The sequence below is a fragment of the Acanthochromis polyacanthus genome, chromosome 19 (genome assembly GCF_021347895.1).
Source record: "Acanthochromis polyacanthus isolate Apoly-LR-REF ecotype Palm Island chromosome 19, KAUST_Apoly_ChrSc, whole genome shotgun sequence".
Lineage (NCBI taxonomy): Eukaryota > Metazoa > Chordata > Actinopteri > Pomacentridae > Acanthochromis > Acanthochromis polyacanthus.
The window spans coordinates 10,037,812-10,058,480 of NC_067131.1; the positions used below are offsets into that span (position 1 = coordinate 10,037,812).

General features: G+C 41.2%; 1 protein-coding gene and 1 long non-coding RNA gene across 2 annotated transcripts in view; both read right to left on the reverse strand.

Annotated features, from left to right (window-relative positions):
* LOC110949584 (protein phosphatase 1 regulatory subunit 1B-like) overlaps positions 1-20,669 on the reverse strand; it is a 187,693-nt gene that overhangs the window by 24,133 nt on the left and 142,891 nt on the right. The gene's annotated exons all lie outside the window — the stretch shown is intronic.
* LOC110949586 (uncharacterized) overlaps positions 1-20,669 on the reverse strand; it is a 23,763-nt gene continuing 3,094 nt past the window's right edge. Inside the window, exons 2-4 of the long non-coding RNA XR_002595590.2 lie at positions 8,984-9,057; positions 5,070-5,177; positions 1-119 (exon numbers count right to left, since the gene is read on the reverse strand). This is a non-coding gene — a long non-coding RNA (uncharacterized LOC110949586). The remainder of the gene's footprint in view (positions 120-5,069; positions 5,178-8,983; positions 9,058-20,669) is intronic.

Sequence of the window (20,669 nt, forward strand, 5' to 3'; positions counted from 1 at the left end):
TCACCATTCATTTGGATTTTATTCTGCAAAGTGCAAAAAGCTCAGAGAGGGTGCAAATGAGAGAAATTGTGGAATCAGGGCTGCTGCAAATGTTCTTTCACAATCCGATCGGGAAAAATCTGTGGAGCAACAAGAAAATATGGGGGTAAACAGACATGCATTTGCACATAGGTTGAAAATTTCAGACGTGTTGGTGGCAAACTGCCTGGCATTACTGTGGATGCTTCATTTTTGTTTAAAAAGTGAATTATTGAAGCTGCTGCTGTCCGATGCAAGACAAAAAACTACATGCTATGCTTCAGAAACTGCCCAGAAAATCATTTCAAAAGAGAATCACCCCGGAAAAAAAAAATCAAAATCATTTATATATAAATAATAGATGCTTCAACTTTTGGATTTCCACCTTTTTCGAACCTGTTTATCTCCATGGCTTCAGATCCTGTGTATTAAACAGCATAAGGCAGTGGATCAGGCCTATTACACACACACACAAACACACACACAGCCAAAATTCTCGGAGACAACAACATGAGATGCTGGTTTCGCAGTGCAGGTGATCTGGGCCCTGTGACTCCACCACGGTTTGATTTTCAGGTGAGTATTTTTTTGTGCAGCTGCTCGAATAATACAATTATTTAACTAACAAATCATGGCAGACATATTTCCAAAATAACAACCGACCATTGACCACAGCATAGCAAACAGCTTAAAAATAGAATCAAAACGATTATTTCTTTTGGTCGATCTGCTCATTTGGCACAACATGAAGTAAAAAAAACTTCAAAGGAGGGATGTTGATGGTATTTAGAACTATTCTCACAATTAGACTGAATATTTAACAAACCGAGGTTATGTGGGACAGATCAGATCAGTGGTGATTTTGTCATATCAATAGTGGGAGCAGCCACCGTGTTTGGAGCGCTGCCCTGGGTCCCATATGTCGCTGCGGACGTCCAGGGGAAATCAGGACCGGGCACCGCGGGGAGGAGATGGTCCCATCCAACACTGACCCAGGCAACAGCAAAAAATAAAAAAAATATATATGGCAGAGAGACGTCAGCTATTTCTACATAAGACTGCAAAAAAAACCAACAAAAAAAACAACAACTATTTATTACATTTAGAATATTTGTTCTAATTTCCATTTTATTTGGACTTTATTTTATTCTGAAAGGTCAGCGTGACGCAAGACATGGATGAAAGAGATGTGCAGGTGCAAAAATCAGGTGAATCAGTGGCCCGTTAGTTTTGAAAAGAAGCAGCTCAGTGATGGCAGAATTCACACACACACACACACACACACACAGAGACACACACACACTCACACACCTCTCCAGTCCAAATAGTGACTATATCAATAAGAGATAAATAAACAAGTAAATAAAGATTTTTGGAAACAGTTTGGAACGGCCGCAAATATGTGGATCATTAAGGGCAAATAAATAAAGAAATATAGACTTGTTTGTCAGTGCAGTCTTGTTAGTTTATAGAATAAATATATTTATACTTGTCCTTAATTCTTAAAGTTCATTAATTGTACTTTGGCATTATATTAAAGGTATTTTTTGGAGGTGAAATTCCCATGACTTCTTTTTCTTTACGCATTTACACACCTGTAAACAAGATTTTAAAAACAACAAACATTCACTGTCCATGAATATTTAAAGTAAATGGTGCAAAAAGATCGTAATGTTGGATTTAGAAATTTTTTTTGCAGCCTATTGGATGTTAATTATTTTAATAATCTGAAACACTCAAAGACTGTACGATGCAAACACTGCACACTTTGGTTTGGTAAAATGAAAGTCTTAAAAATAGTCATGAGTTAAAGGCTTTTTCTCTTAAATGAGTATTTTTTCAGTGAGAAAATTAGATTTTCAATCGACTGCCTGCTTTTGGGTGAAACAACAAACGAAAAACTCCTGAGCTTTGGACACTTGTAGCCTATAAGTGGCCGAATGCGTAAAAGCGCACGAATCCATTCACACGTGTATTTTTTATACATTCTGTGAGATAGAATTAGGTCATCACATCATCCTCTAACAAAACCCCTCTGACAATAGTCTCCCTGTGATATCCCCCCTGTCATGATCTGTCCACTTTATGTCTCAGGTGAAGGGCAGGCCTCAGAGGGCAACTTTCTGATTTTATTTTCTGCTCTAACCTCTCTGTCAGCTTGTGGATTTTTTTTTTTTTTATTTTAGTGAGGAGGGGTGGCGGCTGGCAGAGGATTTGATGGCGGTGCTCGGTGCCAAGTCGCTAAATGTCTGAGCACCAGTAAAGCCAGAGACTAGTCGAAGCCCACCATCACCAACCCCGGTGCCAGCTGCGCCACGTGGCAGCCAGGCGGCCCCTGCCAAAGTGGCCCTTGTGGGAGGGACCCAGTATTTCTTTCCTAATTCACTCAGCATCTGTTCATTATTCTCCGCCGTTAAAGGAGGCTGAGTGTCCACACACACGCGCGCGAGACCCCTGTACGCGCAAAAAGAGACCCTCTTTTTCCCCCGGTCATGCACTTCCTTTTTTTTCCGCAGAGAGACATGGAACTAATCGGACATCGGACAGGGTTAAAGAGGGGTCTTTGAAAATCCTCTCAGCAGCTCCTGCAGCTCACTTTTAAACCGGGAGCGACTTTGAAGCCTCTAAACGCACCTGTGGGTGCAGCGGCATTTAGGAAATTCAGTTTTATCCAACATCGAAAATTGGATTATTCCAACAAAATCGCTACTCTAATTGTAATTATTATTAGACGCGCTGGAAAAAAATAAACCTCACTGACCTCTGAAGATACCTGTATGCTCCTCGGGCTAATTTAACCCCCTGATTAAATCCTTATGATGCTGTACTTTTCAGATTTTTCCAGAGCCTAAAAACCCAGCTCATGTCACCTTCCAAGTGCTCTGATAACCATCGTGCATGTCCTAAATATCCATGACAAATGGGCTTAAGTGACATAACTGAAGTGCATAAAATCAATTAGTTGGGATCCAGTTCAGGCGTAATTGTTCAAATGAGTGTTTATAAAATACCATGCAATTACTGTAATTAAATAATCCGGGGCCGGAGCTCAATTTAGCCCCTCGAAAAACGATCATCTGATGCGCAAAAGTCGCTGCACAAACACAGCAGCACAAAGCAGGGCCCATGCAGGCCTCTTACTGTACATAAATCTCCATCTGGACAGTTTCACTCCCATTTGTCAGATTAGGTAAACATTTATGGGATTAATTATTTTGGGATTAATCTGAGAAAGAGAAAATATTTCATGGCACTAATCAGGGTTATAATCATGACATAGAGGGCTTTTACTGAGCAGGGGACATGGAGCAGAAATACAGCAGGCTCAAAATGTGTATTTATATTGCTATAAAAAGAGAAAAGACAAAGGCCAAGATCACTCACTGGAGGGGCAGTGTGTGTGTGTGTGTGTGTGTGTGTGTGTGTGTCTATGATGTATGTGCAACATGTTTTATTTGTCACCTTCTCCCCACCAGTTGAAGGCACAGCAACAAAATACCCCACTTAGATGATTTTGTCTGGCTGCAGGTAGAGCTAAATTTGGGTGTCACCTCCACTGCAGTGGGCATCGGGCGCCACACTGCATCACGCTCGCCCACCCTCCACCCTCCCAACCCTCGCCACCCTCCTCCTTTGCCAGCCTGAGTGCCACGCCCAGCTCTGTGAGGCAAAAAAAAAAAAAAGAAAAAGAAAAAGAGATGAAGCTGGCATAGGGTGAAATTCCACTGCATCTGTGGAACAATAGTGGCGTGTGCACATGTAGGCATGTGTGATTGTGTGCACCACCGAATGCCCAGCCCCTGCTCCACGACTAACTGTCTTTGTGTGCTACAAGGGGGGAGATGGAGGGAAAAAAAACACGCAGAAAAGTGTGAAAGTATCAGACCACACTGTGGTTTTGTGGTCAAAAAGGAAAAAAAAAGAAGACACACACACACACACACACACACACACACACACACACACACACACACACACACACACACACACACACACACACACACACACACACACACACACACACACACACACACACACACACCGAAACCAAACCACTCGCAGACTTGCTGTCGAGTAGAAAAGCACACAGAGCCCAAAAAAGTGAGGATTTGTCATGTTTGATGTGTGTGTTTGCCCTAAGTGAGTGAGTGTGAGTGTGTGTGTGTGTGTGTGTGCAGGCTGTGTTGTGCATGGTGGAGTATAGAGGTTGTTGTCACTCTGCACAGATGGTGGGAGTGTTTTTTATTTATTTTTTTTTTTGGGGGGGTGAGTGTGAGGAAATGAGGAGGGGAAGGGGGGCAGAGGAAAAGGGAAAGGAGAGGCGAGGAGGAGGGTTGCGTCTCTGATGCTGCCATGCCACGGTCACACGGGCAGCAGTAATTGGCCTCCATATTGAGGGGTTTTGCGGTGCTGCAGGGTGGGCAAACTCCCAGCTGGACCTGTCAGATGGTATTCAATCCAGCTCATTGCCCTCGCTCCTCTGCTCCTTTCTCCTCTCTTCTCCCTCTCCTTCTCTGGCATGTTCACTTCTTTTTGTTCTCCTCTTACCCATCTCCGCTTCATCCCACACACAAAACTTGCGCTAACTCTCCCTCACAGTTCCTCTTTTCTTTAACACACTCATCACTTCTTTCTTTCTTTTTTTTTCCTTCTTCTTCTTCTTTCCACACAGCACTTTACCCCTCCCAGCATATCACTTTTTTTCCTCACCTTTCTCTTCTCTTTACTTTCTTCTCGGCAGTTTTTCTCACTAATGGCACATGGTCACTTCTATCTAACACGTTCAGTATCTTAAAGTACATCACACCCTTGCATAGCTCCTCCATCGCTGGTCACCCACATGCACAAACACACACATACGCTGAGTCGTGTTTGCATCTCTTCAGAGGACACTGCAACTGCCTTCATTTCCAAGAGATAGACCCAAAATCTAACTGTACTTCCCCAACAATGTGTAGAAGTTTACTGTATGTCCCCACAACATGAGAAATACAAACACTGTCACACATGCACACAACTCATGCTTTCTTCCCTCCATCTCTAGTTCCCACCTCTGCAGTTGTGTCTCTTTCTGTGTGTCTCGTCTGAAGTTCTGACTGGCCATTAACCAAGATGCAAGTCAGTCCAAGAAACGCTTTCTTCTTTTTTTCTCCCTCACGCTGTAACAGAGACATTTTGCCAGATCACTGATGCAGGTTATGATAGAGGTTGGAAAGAAGAAACAGTCAGACAGCGACATTGCTTTGAAGACGATTCAATTTTGCGTTTAACCCCTTGAACTCCAAGCAGTTTCTGGGCGATTTTTTACTCACTGTGGGCTCATTTTTTTGCTACAATATAAAGTCCTGCACCTCTATGGAAGTTTAAAAATAGTCTTTTGCGCAGTAGTAGACAGTTATTTTAAATAGGTCCTAATAAAAAAGAACAATAGCTGAATTTCTTGGAAAAAAAATGAAACAAAACTGGAATCAACATTTTTGCAAAAGTGTTTACAAGTGAAATCAACACTGGAAAATAAAAATCAGGGCTTCAGGTGCTACTGATATTTACTTAATTACATTTTTACAACTTCTACAAACTTGGTGTTTTTCACTTTTCTGCAGATCAACTCTAGAAAGATGTTTCACCATGCTGAATGTATCGCCCAACAATTTTTTCCTCTCTTTAACCGTTATTAAGAAATGCTGCTTTTATTTGATTGATCAAGCATGCTTAATTTCCCTCCCAGTCTCCCTATTTGTCTCCTCTCTGCTCTGTGCAAACACAGCCTGCAGTTCATCTGAAGTTGTGCCGGGTCACTAATGGTCACAGGTGAGTCGGTGACGGCTTGTCGGTTGTGTTGAGGAACGCAGAATTTTTAGGGTTTTTTTTACAGAATCTGGAGCAAGAAGTTGAATTTAGGCCAATTTTGAAATGTAGACTAAAGTGATATTTATTGAAAAAGCTCAACTTTGACCTTAGATTTGGTTCATTTTCCCTGAATGACCCACAAGGATGTTAAAGGTGAAGCTGAAAATCCACCTGAAAAGCTCTCTTTCTACAGTTTCTGGCTCTGATAAATGGCGAAATTTCTGTGATTTTTTTAAATACATAACATGCCTTTTTAACCTGCTGCCAATCTGTGAGGTTCAGAAGGGTTAATAGGATTGATTTTAAGTGAGAGGACATCAGCCAGGATAAAAAGTGAGGTTACATGACAGAACAAAACTGTGGGGGAGCAATATGATGCTAGCTCATTGTGGGTGTTTCTGTTTTGCAGGCATTATACCTAATCTGACAAAAGCCTGTGCCATGTACTGCATTTGTCTGTCTACTATGTCAAACATGATGCTGGTCAAGCTCAGTTTTACAGCGGTGATGGCTTTAAAATTAGAGAAAGTACTGGAAACTATGTGGTCAAATCTCTCGCCAACTGAGTGAATCTGGGACAGAATCCATCAAATAGCATCCAAGTGCCCCAACTTAGCTAACATCTACATTTTATCTTTGCTGCTCCTGCTGCTCCCACATAACAAACTGATGTCCAAGAGGCTAAATTGTGTAATTGTAAAGAGCAGGATAGCTTATTAAAATTAATGTGGACCAAAACAATAATTTAATTAAATATATAGTACCCACAATTTGTAAAATGAGACCTTCAAAAATGATGACTGGAAGCAAACTTCATATATCTTAAACATGTTTTATACATTTTATTCATTTACTTGTTTTAATGCTTTTCTTAAAATTATGCTATTTATAAATAATAATAAAACAATTATTTCTCTGCTGAAACGGACAAAAGTAGTGCTTAAAAACAAAATGAGTTTATAGATACTTCACTGCTGTTCTTAAATATTAAGAAAACCAAAAGTAAAACGTCTCAATGATACGCTGGTGTTCACGCAGTTGTATGCTACATTCATGGCACACATAGATTTAGACAAAAGATATTTATGGGAGCAGCCAGAGTGGGAATTTTGAAAATCTCTTTTTCTTTGGTGGCATATGTGGCGATAAGCAATAATTGCAGGTGCGCGTTTGAACCTCACTTCCCATTTAGCATCTGGAACATTCCCCCACACCAATTTGAGGTCATACACATGAAAGTGACAAGGGAACAATGTCCTCTGAGACGTGGAAAAAAAAAAAGACAGCCTCATACGCAGGCGAGCGGAAGAGCAAATCTGTTTCCCTCTCTATGTGCTGAGTGATGGAACGTGCATCAATAACCTTGCACGGCTTATCATTGTGTGCAGGAAAGCTGCTACACACGCTCAGTTTGGAATGCTGCAGATTCAAGGACTTTCGTGTAATTTCACCAGAGTCACATGCTCAATCACTATTGTGGTACCTCACCTTGTGATAGTAAAAATGAACTTTTCTGCTTTGATTACATGTACATATGGTGTTTTTGTGTATGACAGAAGTCACAAACTTTGCAAAATACACAGTCAAGTTTGAAGGTGCGGTCCATACATTTTCATAAGATTTCTGGTTCAAACTCATTTGGCCGGATTATTCCAATATTACAACTTGACATTCTGTTTGAGTCTTAAGTGAGCTGGTGTGCTTCAGGTGCAGTGAGTGGGGAGGAGTGCATGGAAGCAACAATTTAGAGTTATATCGAAGCCATTTTAAGGAAGGAACACATGTTTTCATGGAAGAATAAACCTAAATATGTGACTTTGTAGATGAGTTTTTTTTAGGGCAAGAGAATGACTAATGACATAAATCTTCCAGATTGACACAAAGCTATCCAATATTTGACAGGTGCTTCCAAAATAGTCCAAAATAGGCAGCATTTATGCAACATTGGTTAAAAAAACAAAAAAACAAAACAACATTTGTGGCTGAAATGCTATTAGAAGCTCTCAAGTTGCTTCAAACGGACAACCGAATGAAAAATTCACACAGCACCATCCAGACACAAGCAAGGAATGGCTGCACCGCTCGCTTATACAGCTGTAAGAAACAGTTGATGCAGTATTACATCATGTGTCAATCTTCTCTGATGCAATCTGTAAGTAATATTGCTACGTACTTCAGCTATTCATTATAATTTTAAGGGTTGATGCACAGTCTTTGAAGATTCGAAGTCGATTCAAAGGCTTCATTGTCAGATGCAGCAATAAAAAGTTATCAGTGCAATGAAGTTGTTAGTTCTGTGTGTCTCTACCTGGTGCCGTGGTAAAACTATTTACTGAACATTCAGACACCCCATCAGTCACATCTACTCATCTGAGACAACAAATAGATAATATGGCTAAACATGAATAGTGCAAAATGGTTTGTACAGAAAAGTATTGTTAAAAAAACAGTGTGCAATATTTATGGTGCAGAAAGTCATAATCTGCCCATATGAACTGATAGGCATGTTAAATATGCAAAGCACGAGTGCCAACAAGGCGTGTGCAGAAGAATCAGTGCAAAAAAAAGAAAAGTTTGTGAAAGGATTTGCAGTCGGGGCTCACATGGGTTATGTCTGTTTGGATCTATGACAGATTTCTCGCAGGGATCTGACTGAGAAGTAAAGCAGGAAGAATGAAGACAGGAAACATGCTCGGATGTCTTTGAGTCCTGTTGTCTTTCATTTCTATATCACATGAAGCTCCAAGAAAATGTTGCTCTGTTTGCTTAACAGCACCTTATCTGTCTTATAACAGCACGTTTTCCCCAAATTAGTGAAATATGGGGTAAAATTTGATGCAGGATAGTGAAGTAAAAATTTGATTTCATACTTTCTTTTTAATTAAAGAGCATTTCATTTATTAAAATGTGTGAAAGTGCACAAAGGCCTGCCTGATAATACAGTAAGACAAGTATCTGCCAGGTGTGCAGATTTCATTTAAAGTTCAGTGAAACAGACCTGAGCTGGCCACTGCCCATATGTTCCCATAATGTCCCGCTCACACATTAGACAGCACCCAGATGCACACACAGAACAACACAGCAAACACACTTTAATAGGAGAGAAAATACTCACATGCCACTGACAGGAGAAGCTCAGGTTTTCACTGATGAGGCCAGGATGAAGTTATGTGTATAAGGCTGCATCTGCTAAAATGAAAACAAAAGACAAATAGTCAAAAACATTGATGCATAAGAGACTATCTATATTACTTTAAATGAAGCAACAAAAGCAGCTAAATTTAAAGTAACTCAATAAAAATAGATCATTTATATCTGCAAATTAAAGCTACAGAGAAATAAAAGGGATATGGGAAGATATGCAGCGCATTTTTAACATGAATTATCCCTCATAATAAAAATCTAACAGATACAAACCAAACAAAAGGAGACTGAAAAGAAATCAAGGATGCACCATTACACATCAACCACCAGATCTTAGATTGTGCTTTTATTCCAAAGCACGAGAGCAACAAAATTAGTCTTTTTTTTTTAAATAAATAAGCTGGTATATAATTGAAAACCTAAATAAAGACAAACGAAATGCAAGAAATAAATATATAAACAACTGTCAAATGTGTCTTGTCCTTCCTGCAGAGTGTCTTTCTGCTGGTGTGTGCTGCTTTGAGGAATCAGCAGTGTGGGGTTGTAATGGACTAATGAACAGCTGTCACCGAATTTAAACACTCTCACACACATACAGGGATGACCACAGTGTCCCTCATGCATGCAGATGCTCGCAACACACACAGGCAACACACACACATACACACCCGCACACATATGCTCTCCTCTTTCTGTTTAGTCGCTGGCCTTGACTTAGCAGCCACCTACAGGTTTCGACTTTGTGCGGATCTGACCTCTAAGTGTGCATTTGGCCATGTGTGTGTGCTGTGCTTGATGTGCATATAAAAACCCTTGTTCGCACAGTGAATATAGTCTTTGATCAAAGCAGCCCAGAAAATGACGCTGCATGCTCTTTATCTCGTCTTAGACCTGCTCCTGTGTTTAATTGAACATGTGAGCCTCATATTCGGAGGGAATGAATGCCGTGGCACAATCTGATGAACATTGTTGCTGCATGTTCATATGTTTCCAAAGCACATTTACAGTAACATTTGCTCCAGCAATGTTTACTGACTGTCAGCTTTTAACAGAAGTTCACAAATTATTTTGGAGATTTCTAAATTTGGCTTGAGCAAGCCGAGGTCTAATGGTTAGATTTTTTTTTTTTTTGTAATTGCTCAATTTTACTCAGATTATTAACAAGTTAAAGTGCATTTAGCTCAATATTAAATACAGTCCCCAGAAAAGACATAATAGAGTCACATCACAAGATAATAACTCATGATTAAATTATTCACAGCCAAGACAGTTAATTCCATCACCATGAGAGGAAGCAATAGATTTTGGTTGTCCACATCTCAGTTAACAGGAGGCGTATAAGCTCATTTTGTAGCAATGTGTAATATGAAACAATTGTGTTCTTGTATCTAATCTGGAGAATTGTACACTGGACACAGTGAAATGCATTTTGTAAATTGAACTTGATATAATTCGCTTCAACTCTGTGTTCCTCATTAGATCGTGATATCTGCTCTATGGTAATATCTTCAGATACATATTACAGCCTAATGGTGTACAGAGAAAATGATTTTACATTAATGATGAGAGATTGTTACTCAGATTCACTTAAATAGGGTTTTACTGTACATTCTGTGTTAACTGTAACAATCTCGCCACTTGTAATGTTCTGCCAGTTGTCAGATTTATTCTACAAACTGTCATACAAATTTATTAGTGTGTGGTTGGATACACTTGTGGAGTTGGTAGAACTAAATAAGTTTGAGTATTTACCTTTATAAGACAATATTTTGATGAGTCACAATAACTCTTTTCATTCAGAGTTAATGTCTGCACTATTTAACGTGATTTCGATATGTATAAGGCTTTTTACTCTCTTATTTATTATATATTTACTTACTTACTTTAATGCCATGTCCTTTGCTGCTTGAGCATAGTAAACTCCCCCACAGTGGAATTAATAACCCATTAGCTTTCATCATCTTATTACAACATTTAAAAAGAGTAAGTCAAGTGATGCATATTTTGCTATTTTGCCTTTGCGTAAAGCAAATATATTTTTCCTCACTGTGTTTTTAATTATATAACATAGCACGGGTGTGTGTTGTGTATGTATATACTGTATATACAGTACGGTATGGTATTCTGAGATAACTGCTGTTTTCATGTTGATTATAATGAGTTCTCTAGAGCTTAATAATTGAAACTACACTGTACTACAACTGCCAACCACTTCCTGATCATTATTTATTGGTATAGTTTAGACCTTTATTAACATAATCTCAAGTTTTCTCTGCTCTTCATCAGAATCACTGAGCAAACACAACAGCTTGAGGCTGATACTAGCGTGGAAGGACTTTAAAGTGCACTGCCACCATCAGCAGCTGGACACGGGCTCCAAAAACTCCTTCACTCCAAGTGGCTCTAGAAATACTGAGCTATTTTTTCAGTGAGTCATTGTGGCCCCAGTCACTAAGTCCAGGGCCAGACAAGTGCCCTGGTGGGTAATTTGTAAATTATTGCTGTCAAGATCTGAAGGCTAATGGAAATGTTTGATGTCTGCTCTACCAGAGTGAATTTTAGAGCTTCTTAATGAACAGTGATTGTAATTTTACTGTTTATAGTTGCAGTCACACAAGCAGGAACCTTATAAGATGCTGCTATATGTTAATGAAGTGGACATTTTTTGCTTGACGATATCTGCCCTTATGTGCAGCTGGTTAGAATAACAAACAGAGGAGCAAATCAGAAAAAATACATAACTGGCAAAAGGTCTAGATGTCCTCCTCCAGAATAAAATTGTAATTCAAAGCAAATTCCCTGCATTTTTTAACCACCTAACTTACTGGATTAAGTAAAAACAGCTTCCTGTACTAGTCTTTCTCTCCCTCCTAATCTTTTTGTCTGCCGATCCATCTCCCTCGACCTCTCTTTGGATGTAAACAAAATGGAGTACGAGTCCCGGTGCCAGCCTTGAGACGACGCATTGACACAGCCGACCACTCCTGCCTCTGATAAAAAGAGATTATCAGAAGAGGAATCAAGAGAGGAGCTCTCACTTCACTTCACAGCGTGAGGTCGTCCACCGAATTAAAGGGAGACTGGAGGGTCGCACAGAGACATGCTGGTATTAAGCACATGTTCATGCATATGCACACATGGATGCGTCGCCGTGTTTGCAAACATAAACACTAGCACAAGCCTAGTACCCACTTCAGCTGGGAGGGATGCATCAATTCCTCTTGATCCAATGAAAATACATGTTTATCTATAACATGAATGAGCATCACAGTCCTTCAGTGTTAAGTATTTGCTTACTTTCAAATGCTGCCCCTGAACAAATACACACACAAAAAATGACTTTCATTGTGCCACAATCTTATAGGAAATGATAAATATTGATGCCTTTAAAGGACAGAGTCTCCATATTTTCCAATTGTCACTAAATTCTATACAAATATCAAAATCATGTGCATGTCCGTCACTCAGTACCTTTCTACATTAAGCTCATTAATTCCCACAAATGCCATGCATTTTTTTTAAGAAATGCATTCTCTGATTAAAAACAAATCACAGTAATTGCTTAAAACAGGAAGACACTGTAGTTTTATGTTAATCCCTACATAAATGTTATGTAAATTGTGCATTTGTAACTTAGTACTTTCAGTTGCAAATTAACTCATGTTCGGCGCTCTAGTGAATATTTATGACAGATTTATGGCAGCAGAACAACAAGTGCTCCAAGATTCAGCAAGTGCTCGAAGACATCTGTTCAAGTTCAAGTGACAAAGCCCTTTACCAACCGTTGTTAGTTTGACGGGAGCAAAAGTGGAAGGCAGGTGAGGACAAAGTTCCAATAGGGAGGAGCTTAGGGTGGAAGAATGGGTCAACAAAACATCTGACTTTAGCACAGGGGACTTTTGCATGTTTTCCATTCCCCTTTATCAGTGGTTTATGTTTTCTATTTTCAGTCTGACTGTAATATTTCCTTAACTTGTACAGATTATTGTAACTATGGCAACAGAAATGCCTTACCTATAGCTCGACCTCAAAGATGAAGTTGGATGCAGATATGGATGTCTTAATAAATTATTAGCTGATAGCAGAGGTCCAAATACAATTTAACTTTTGTCACACAACTACCAACAGAAAGGGTTATTTTTTTAAGGGTTTAAAGTTTTGGTTCAAATAAATTATCACAGAAGTCAATTTAAACCAACTCACAGTGTTTCCATAAACCTAAACAAGTCATTTTTGTGACTAAAACTAATCAAACTTTAACAGTTTATTTGTCCTCAGTGATATGACAGAAGATGGGACAGGGATTTCAGATCCAGATTTCAGAACCCCTCTATGTGTTGTACTCGCAGGCAATGGCCTCTTTCTTTGTTGTATTTGGAAGACTTCTTGTTGTGGCAGCTGGGTGGCCTATGTGGGATTGACTCAAAATAAACTACAGTGCCCATGTTCTTTGTAATGAAGGAAGATGTCAGGCGGTGCAATGGTTTGGCATACGGATGTGTTTTAGTAGTTCCTAGACAACAATGAAGCCACTGAGCACGGAGGAGTAATCTATTATCAGACAATACTAGTTCGTTGGATCAGCTCATTGTTAGGTTTGGTCTTTTTATAGGGTTTGCTAACTACAAAAAAATCTGAAATGGTGAAGCCAGAAAAGCACATCGGCAGCCACATTTCAACAGTGATGTGGCTGAGAAAAAACAAAAACCAGTCAGGAAAAAAATGGGCATCCATCACGGTTAAACATCAGAGCGAATGAGGAAGTGCATCAGTATCCACCAGGATGAATAAATCAACACTTTCCCCTAAATTAATCTCTCTCAAGTTGAAATTTTATTACAGACGAGCTTGGACATCTCCATGGTAACAGGAATTCCACCGCCATTCCCAAGTGGATTCGCAACCAGCATGTACGGACTGACAGCGTGACATGCTGTGCGCACTGCATACAGTGTACACCTGCGCACAGAAAAAAGGGAGGCAAAAGGCACACAAACTCACAAAAGCAGGCACACATGCACGCACTGCCATCTTCCACCTAACCGTACAGGACGTGTGAGTCATTGTTCACGCTGGAAAAAAAATGTCATATTTTTCAGTTCTACATAAATAACTGGTACCATAGCTGACAGCTCAAGTTTTGCACAGTCTAGTCTTTCTGCAGGTACACACACACACACACTCGTACACACACTTGCAGACACACAAAGAAACGCTGCACTTTGAGTCTGCTGTTTTCTTGGTCTTTCCAGTTGGCGGCGGCCAGACGCGGCAGAGTTGGCACAGCCAGAGTCAGAGTGCCAGGGGGAATGGAGCGCCACATGGCATGTTCATGGCAGGGCCAGCTGGGGGGGAGGGAGACAGTGAAGATGGTGTGTGTGCTTGTGTGTGTGCGTATACATACATGTATGTGTGTGTTGGACTGGGTGGGGGGTGGAGGAGCGGTGGTTCTGCATCTTAAATTCCACAACATCTGTTCAATAGGCAGCACCATATACACCACCGAAGCTGGTTGTGTTTACAGGCAGCCATTGTAATTGGGGGGTTGGTGTGTGCGTTAATGGTGCATGTGTGCGAGCATGTGTGCCGTCTGTGCATGCATAGGTGTTTGCAGGCGAGGGGATGCGATGATAGGAGGGCGCGGCGAAGGGGTAGGGATGCAGGATGTGGAGGGTAAGTTTAAATTTTTTGCTACTCTTGGCTCAGTAGCTTTCGCAGCCTTGGTCAAAAAAGCACCAAAAAAAAAAAAAAAATCAAATGAGAGCTATTAAATTCCCCTCACATATGGCCGTTTTGCTCGAGGCTGATTTATGGTGTCTGACGTGAGGATCACAATTTGTAGTTCATCACAACAACTGGGTTACGAGTAATTTCAGCATCATCTTCATGCAGTCTTGATGCCAGCCAACTAGCTGCATACTGGCACGCGGGGAGTCATCGCTCTCTCCTCGAACCGACACTGGGAGTCCACAGACAGACACCGAGTGGGAACATGGAGCACCGGGGCAGGGAGGGCTCCTGACCTCGCTCGATGAGGAAGGCTTAAGTCTGAATGTCGGCCTCGTCCCTTCACAGAGATGCAGGCGCAAACACACATACATCTAGTCCCCCTCCTCGTCATCCCTGCTGGCACTTTGGGGAAAAGTACCTCCTCCCACTCCCATTTATCTGCCCCCACTCCACCACCCCCCACCCCCACCCGTGGCAGCCGACGTCCCTCGCAGCGTGGCGTACCATCTGTTGCCCCCCACTCCTCCTCCTCCTACTCCCTTCCCCTCCTCTACACCCCATCCCCCCAACACCATCCCACCCTTCTCCCCCACACCCACCCAACCCCGAACCTCCACCGCCTTCCTGCGCCATCCTACCCGGCACGACACCTCTTCAGGCCGGCTTTGGGCACCACCAACCGGGATGGCTGTCGAGATTCACGAACGCACATTTAGGGGGAAACGTGCACACTCAACCTTAATGTAAACAGGGAAACAATTTACAGTTGCGCCACTGTAGGAAAGTGACAGACTCAAAACAGCCGTTTAAGTGCGACATAAAGCTGCACAAACATGACGCCGCATGTAAACTACAGATGAAGTTGTGCAGCGGGAGAGAACACATAGGGTCCGCTGATTGCTCTCATGAATGTTTAATCTTTGAAGCTCTAATAGGGATGAAGTCTGTAAAACCTCCTCCAACACCTCCAGGCTAAAAGTGAAGCCATGCCAAAAGCCTAATTAAATGTTTTTTAAACCTTTCCCCTTGGAGAGGACACAGAGTGGTTTCATCACAAAGTGTGTTTGTGCCACAAATAGGTGAGCTAATGTGGACTGTGTGTACCTAACAAACTTCATAAGGGGCAGTATGTGGGATTCTTGTGTAACTCCCACAGGAATGTGCACAAATCGTGTCCTTTATCAGCAAATTTTAGAACAGTGGGCTAAATAAAGTCTGTGCTTTTATTTGCTTTCTTTTTAGCATCCGAAACATTCAAACCTATATTTAGACACCGAATCTCTACCTTGTTGTGTGCTAAAATTGACCACATGACAGACTAACCAATCATTAACGGTGTTTGCGCTTACATATTTGCGTGCCCCCCCCAATGGATTCACAGGAGTTCTGGATTAATTCCATTTAACTGAAACAACACAAACTATCAAGTCGAGCAAACCTTTTCCAATTTTAGCAGTTACTTCACGACAATAGAAATCATCTCTTGAAAGATGCTGGCAGTCAGACTCAGGGTCATTCCAGCTGGTTCAACTGATTACTGAAAGAAATTAAAATTTATACGCCGCATTTGCCAAATTAAAAAATGGACTGACTCCTGACCTCAGTGAACGGTCTTTCCGACACATGATTTGTGAAGACATGTGCGAGCTGGAAGCATGGACTGGAAGAGTTTACATTCAATATGCATGTTTGGGCAGAAAATTTAGATTGACATATTGATTTGGCACTGAGCCGGTATTGGCTTTTTATTTTTAGCAGATATTGCTCGTTAGAAAGCAGTTTCCTTGGCTATCCGACTGCCACTTCATGACTCTTTGGAGGGTTTTATTTTGCCCAAAAATCTTGGGATGTGACAAATATCGTCTACTGGAGACTTGGCCTATGATACTGGTAAGCCTTGAAAAACTCATATGTGATGAGCCCCCTGTGTGGGTGGGTGTGGGAGACGAGTGTGGACAGCAGAACGTATCTAAACAGAGGAAGATGGATAGATAACAAAAGGGCCACTGCTGTTTGTCCATTCATCTCAGGTGAATGTGGAAGAGCTCAACAATGACAGCTCATCCATCAGCCACAGGGATACTACTGAGCCTCCTGGAACAGAACCAAAAACCATCTCTATCCATCATGCTTCTCATCTCTTCTCTTCTCTTTAGGCTCATAGTTTTGTTTCACGAAATATTTCATTTAGGTTGATTTTGCTTGCATGTCCGAGTGTCTGTCCGGTGTTGACAAACGGCCAAAGTGTGGTTCTCGTCTTCAAAAGGGGATAAAGGGAGATGGTACCAAACAAAAAGTCACATCCCAGGTGGAACACGTACAACAATGTGAGTCAAGAAAAAGTTTAGAGCAAGAGGATGAAGGAGTGAAACCAAAAGGAGAATGACAATGAGGGTGTGTGAAGAACATGAGTGTAAGTATATGAGGAAGGGAGAGAGCGAGAGCAAGGTAAGCAGCTAAACAGCAGCTGTCGACCTAATTCCTTCTTAACGCAGTGCTTGTGCTCTGATTAAGAAAGCGATCTGGCCTTTAATTTCCTCCTGACACCGGCTAATGCTCTGTATCTCAATCGCCTATCCTAGCTATTCCTCTCATGACTATAACAGCAGTCTGCTCGGCTAATCAGCATGGTCTGAGCTGACCTAAGAAACGTAGGAGACTGATCACAAAGTAGGAGCTTAAAAATCTCAAACTGGCTTACATATATATTCAAATATTGCATTATGAACTGAATCTTTGACTATGTCTATCAAAACTTGGGTAAATGTAAATGGATTCATGCAGCAGAGAGTTATGATGCACAATGAGGTGGGTAGAATTTTTCACTCTGGGCATAAAAAAGCAAAACCTAAGAAAAAGAGTTTATTGATTTCATGGTCATTACATGCTCATCGGTGTCAAACCATCAGCTGCTACCCTCTGAGCCCTTTGCACTGATTTGATAAAACAGGCAGCAAGATTAAAATTTTAAGTTTAAGTGTGCGCAGAGAAAATCATTTTGACAAAATCCCTTCACAAATACTTGCAAAAAAAGGCCCGTACTAAAACCTGTTTGGCCCACTGTTTAATCATGCAACTCTTATGATTGAGTGGGATGGATTCTTCATCGAGGTTCATCCAGCTCCACCTTTACCCACGGACAGCTACGTGTATGATCTGCAGGAGACTATACTCCAACTGCAAATGTGTAGCATCGATATCATACATTGCCAAGACAAATTCAGCAATATGAATGCCAAATACTGTTTATGCGGAACCACAGGCCACTCTGCATGTTGCTATAAATTAGAATCATTCCAATAAGACTTGGCAACATCAAGACAACCTGAGATGTTGTCCATCACCAAAGAGCAAGTCATTCAACCTAGGAAGTGGAATCAGACTGAAACCCGATCTATGAATAATAATAAACCAACTGGATGCAGCATAATTAGTGCAAAATAATGTACCATTCAGGAAATTAAAAGGTGGAAAGCGTGTCCGATATGAAGAGCAAGACACCAAGTAACATAATATTTCACGGAGAGATCTTGCACAACAAGATAGAAACTTGCAAAGCACCAAAATAATCCTTGAAAAAACCGAGCACTTTCTCAATTTATGTCCACACACATTTTTGCATCCCCACATGAATGCTAAGGAGAGAAAACAGGAAGGATCCCAGATCACTACATGCTTCCAAGGTAGCATCAGATCATGACTTGGCCAGTCAGAGGGAAAAAAAGGGAAAGCACACAAATTTGCTGGAGAAACAACACATCATGCCCAAATCTAAAGCATGACGTGTTTGCAGCAGGTTTCGGTGTACGTTTCTTGTCATCCACACAGAAAAAGGAACCACATCAGGTGATATCACAGACTGAGTTCTCCTATATCTATCAATCCTTCATTATAATCTTCATAAATATTTGTCTCCGGTACCAAAAGAAACAAGTGCAACACTCTGCAAAGATGTTAAAGATAATGCAGAGAAGAAAAGGGAAAATTAGACTGCATCATACACAAAACTTTCAGACTAAAATACACACTGTGCGGGAAGCAACCTACCATGACAACAGACCACGGATACAAGTACACAACATTAAGCAGAAGCACCCCCATAAGAGACGGCAAAATTGCATCGCAAAGCGGTAAGAATGGGAGTAAAACGAAAACATGTCAAATAAAGCCTATTTTAAGATGCCATTTAGATGTGATTTAAACTGCAGCTGCCTAATTCATAAAGTTATTAATTCATTTCGTAATAAAAGAGGTGATTTCAGAGCAATAAAGGGAATAAAGAGTAATAAAGATGGTCTTACATAAACTCGTAAATAATATTGCTCTGGCTGAAACAAAAGTATGTGAATTCTACTGAGACTCAGTTCTTCCAAATTGGAACAGACAGCCAATCAGAAGTCGTGACAGCACAACGGATTATTGAATTTGACATTTTCCTTTTGTTTTCTTTTGAAGTGGAAGAATAAACACTCAGCTTTCCCGCTGTAGATCAAGGATTTATGATACGACAGACACAAATATAAGAGCGGCAGTAAACCTTCGGCAAACACGAGGTGTACGTGTGTGTGTGTGTGTGTGTGTGTGTGTGTGTGTGTGTGTGTGTGTGTGTGTGTGTGTGTGTGTGTGTGTCTGTGTGTGTGTGTGTGTGTGTGTGTGTGTGTTTTCGTTGCAAACACACATGCCATTCGGACCGCCATGTGGAGTGTATGCGAGAGAGGTGGCGTTGCTAGGAGCACCAGGTTGTGTGCAGACAGTGGTAACAGAGTAGAGACGGCAGCAGCAGCCTGGCAGTGGAGAAGAAAGGAGTGGAGCAATGCCAAGAAGATTCCCCCTGAGAGACTCCATGAAGAAGAGAATGAGACAGACAGAGAGGGAGAGAAACATGGAGAGGGCACGCTGATATGATCATGTGTTTTCCACTGAACAATCTGACAGACAAACATTTCAATTCTGACATTGTGACTTGGATTTCAAGCTAAGAGGTGTCACGATAGACCAAACGGGCCACTTCTTTCTGCTTTGAGGAGACAGAACGTTGTAGCATGGACGCAGGGGAACGGTGATGGAACAGCAGGATAGGGGGGAAGATGGTTTACAAGGTTGACTGGAGGGATGAGAAAAAGAAAGAGGGAGAAGGAGTCAATCTGCTGGGGCTCATATTCACCATCCCTCCTCATGTCACCCATCCATCAGATAAACTGTTTGCCTATTTCCAACCAGCGCACGTCACTTCCTCACCTCTGAACGTTACCCTGCTGAGCCTCTCCCTTGTTTTCTATTTGTTGTCTCCCTTTTCCAATTTCTCTCTTCCCTCTTCCTCCTGCGCTCTTCCTTCCCTTATTTTGTCTTTAAACGGAGAGTCGTGTGAACAGGCTATGCAAATGAGATGGTTATTACCCCACTGCTCATCAAGCCGCACAGAGGAGACATTAATAGGCTGATGAATATGCATGTGAATTTGTTAATTAAGTTAATTATTCTGCTGAAAATGCATTCGTCTTCCAAGGACATCTTCCCCAGGATTTCAACCTGCTCCACTCATTAGTCATGCGATATTTCATACACAGAGTGAGAAAGAGAGAGGGAGGCAGACAGTGGGAGGGAGAAAGAAGGGGAGAGGAGACAATGCTGTTTTTGGAAAGTGGGTGCCATGAACAGTTGGGGTTGTAAAAGTATGGGGTAAAAATAATGTATTTTAATGCCATCAGCGCTCACAATGGGATGCGCCATAACTACCCGTAATAGGAAACCACATCCTGGTTTCCAGATATGGCACATTATTCCCAAAAAAAGTCCTAGCTAGAGTTCGTATACTTTCAGAGTTTTCAGCATGTTTTTTTTCCTGCAGTTGCTTCTACCTCACTGGTTACTTCTCCCTAATTGCTTATTAAAACCCTCTTAAATGAACTTTTTGTGCCAACTTTCCA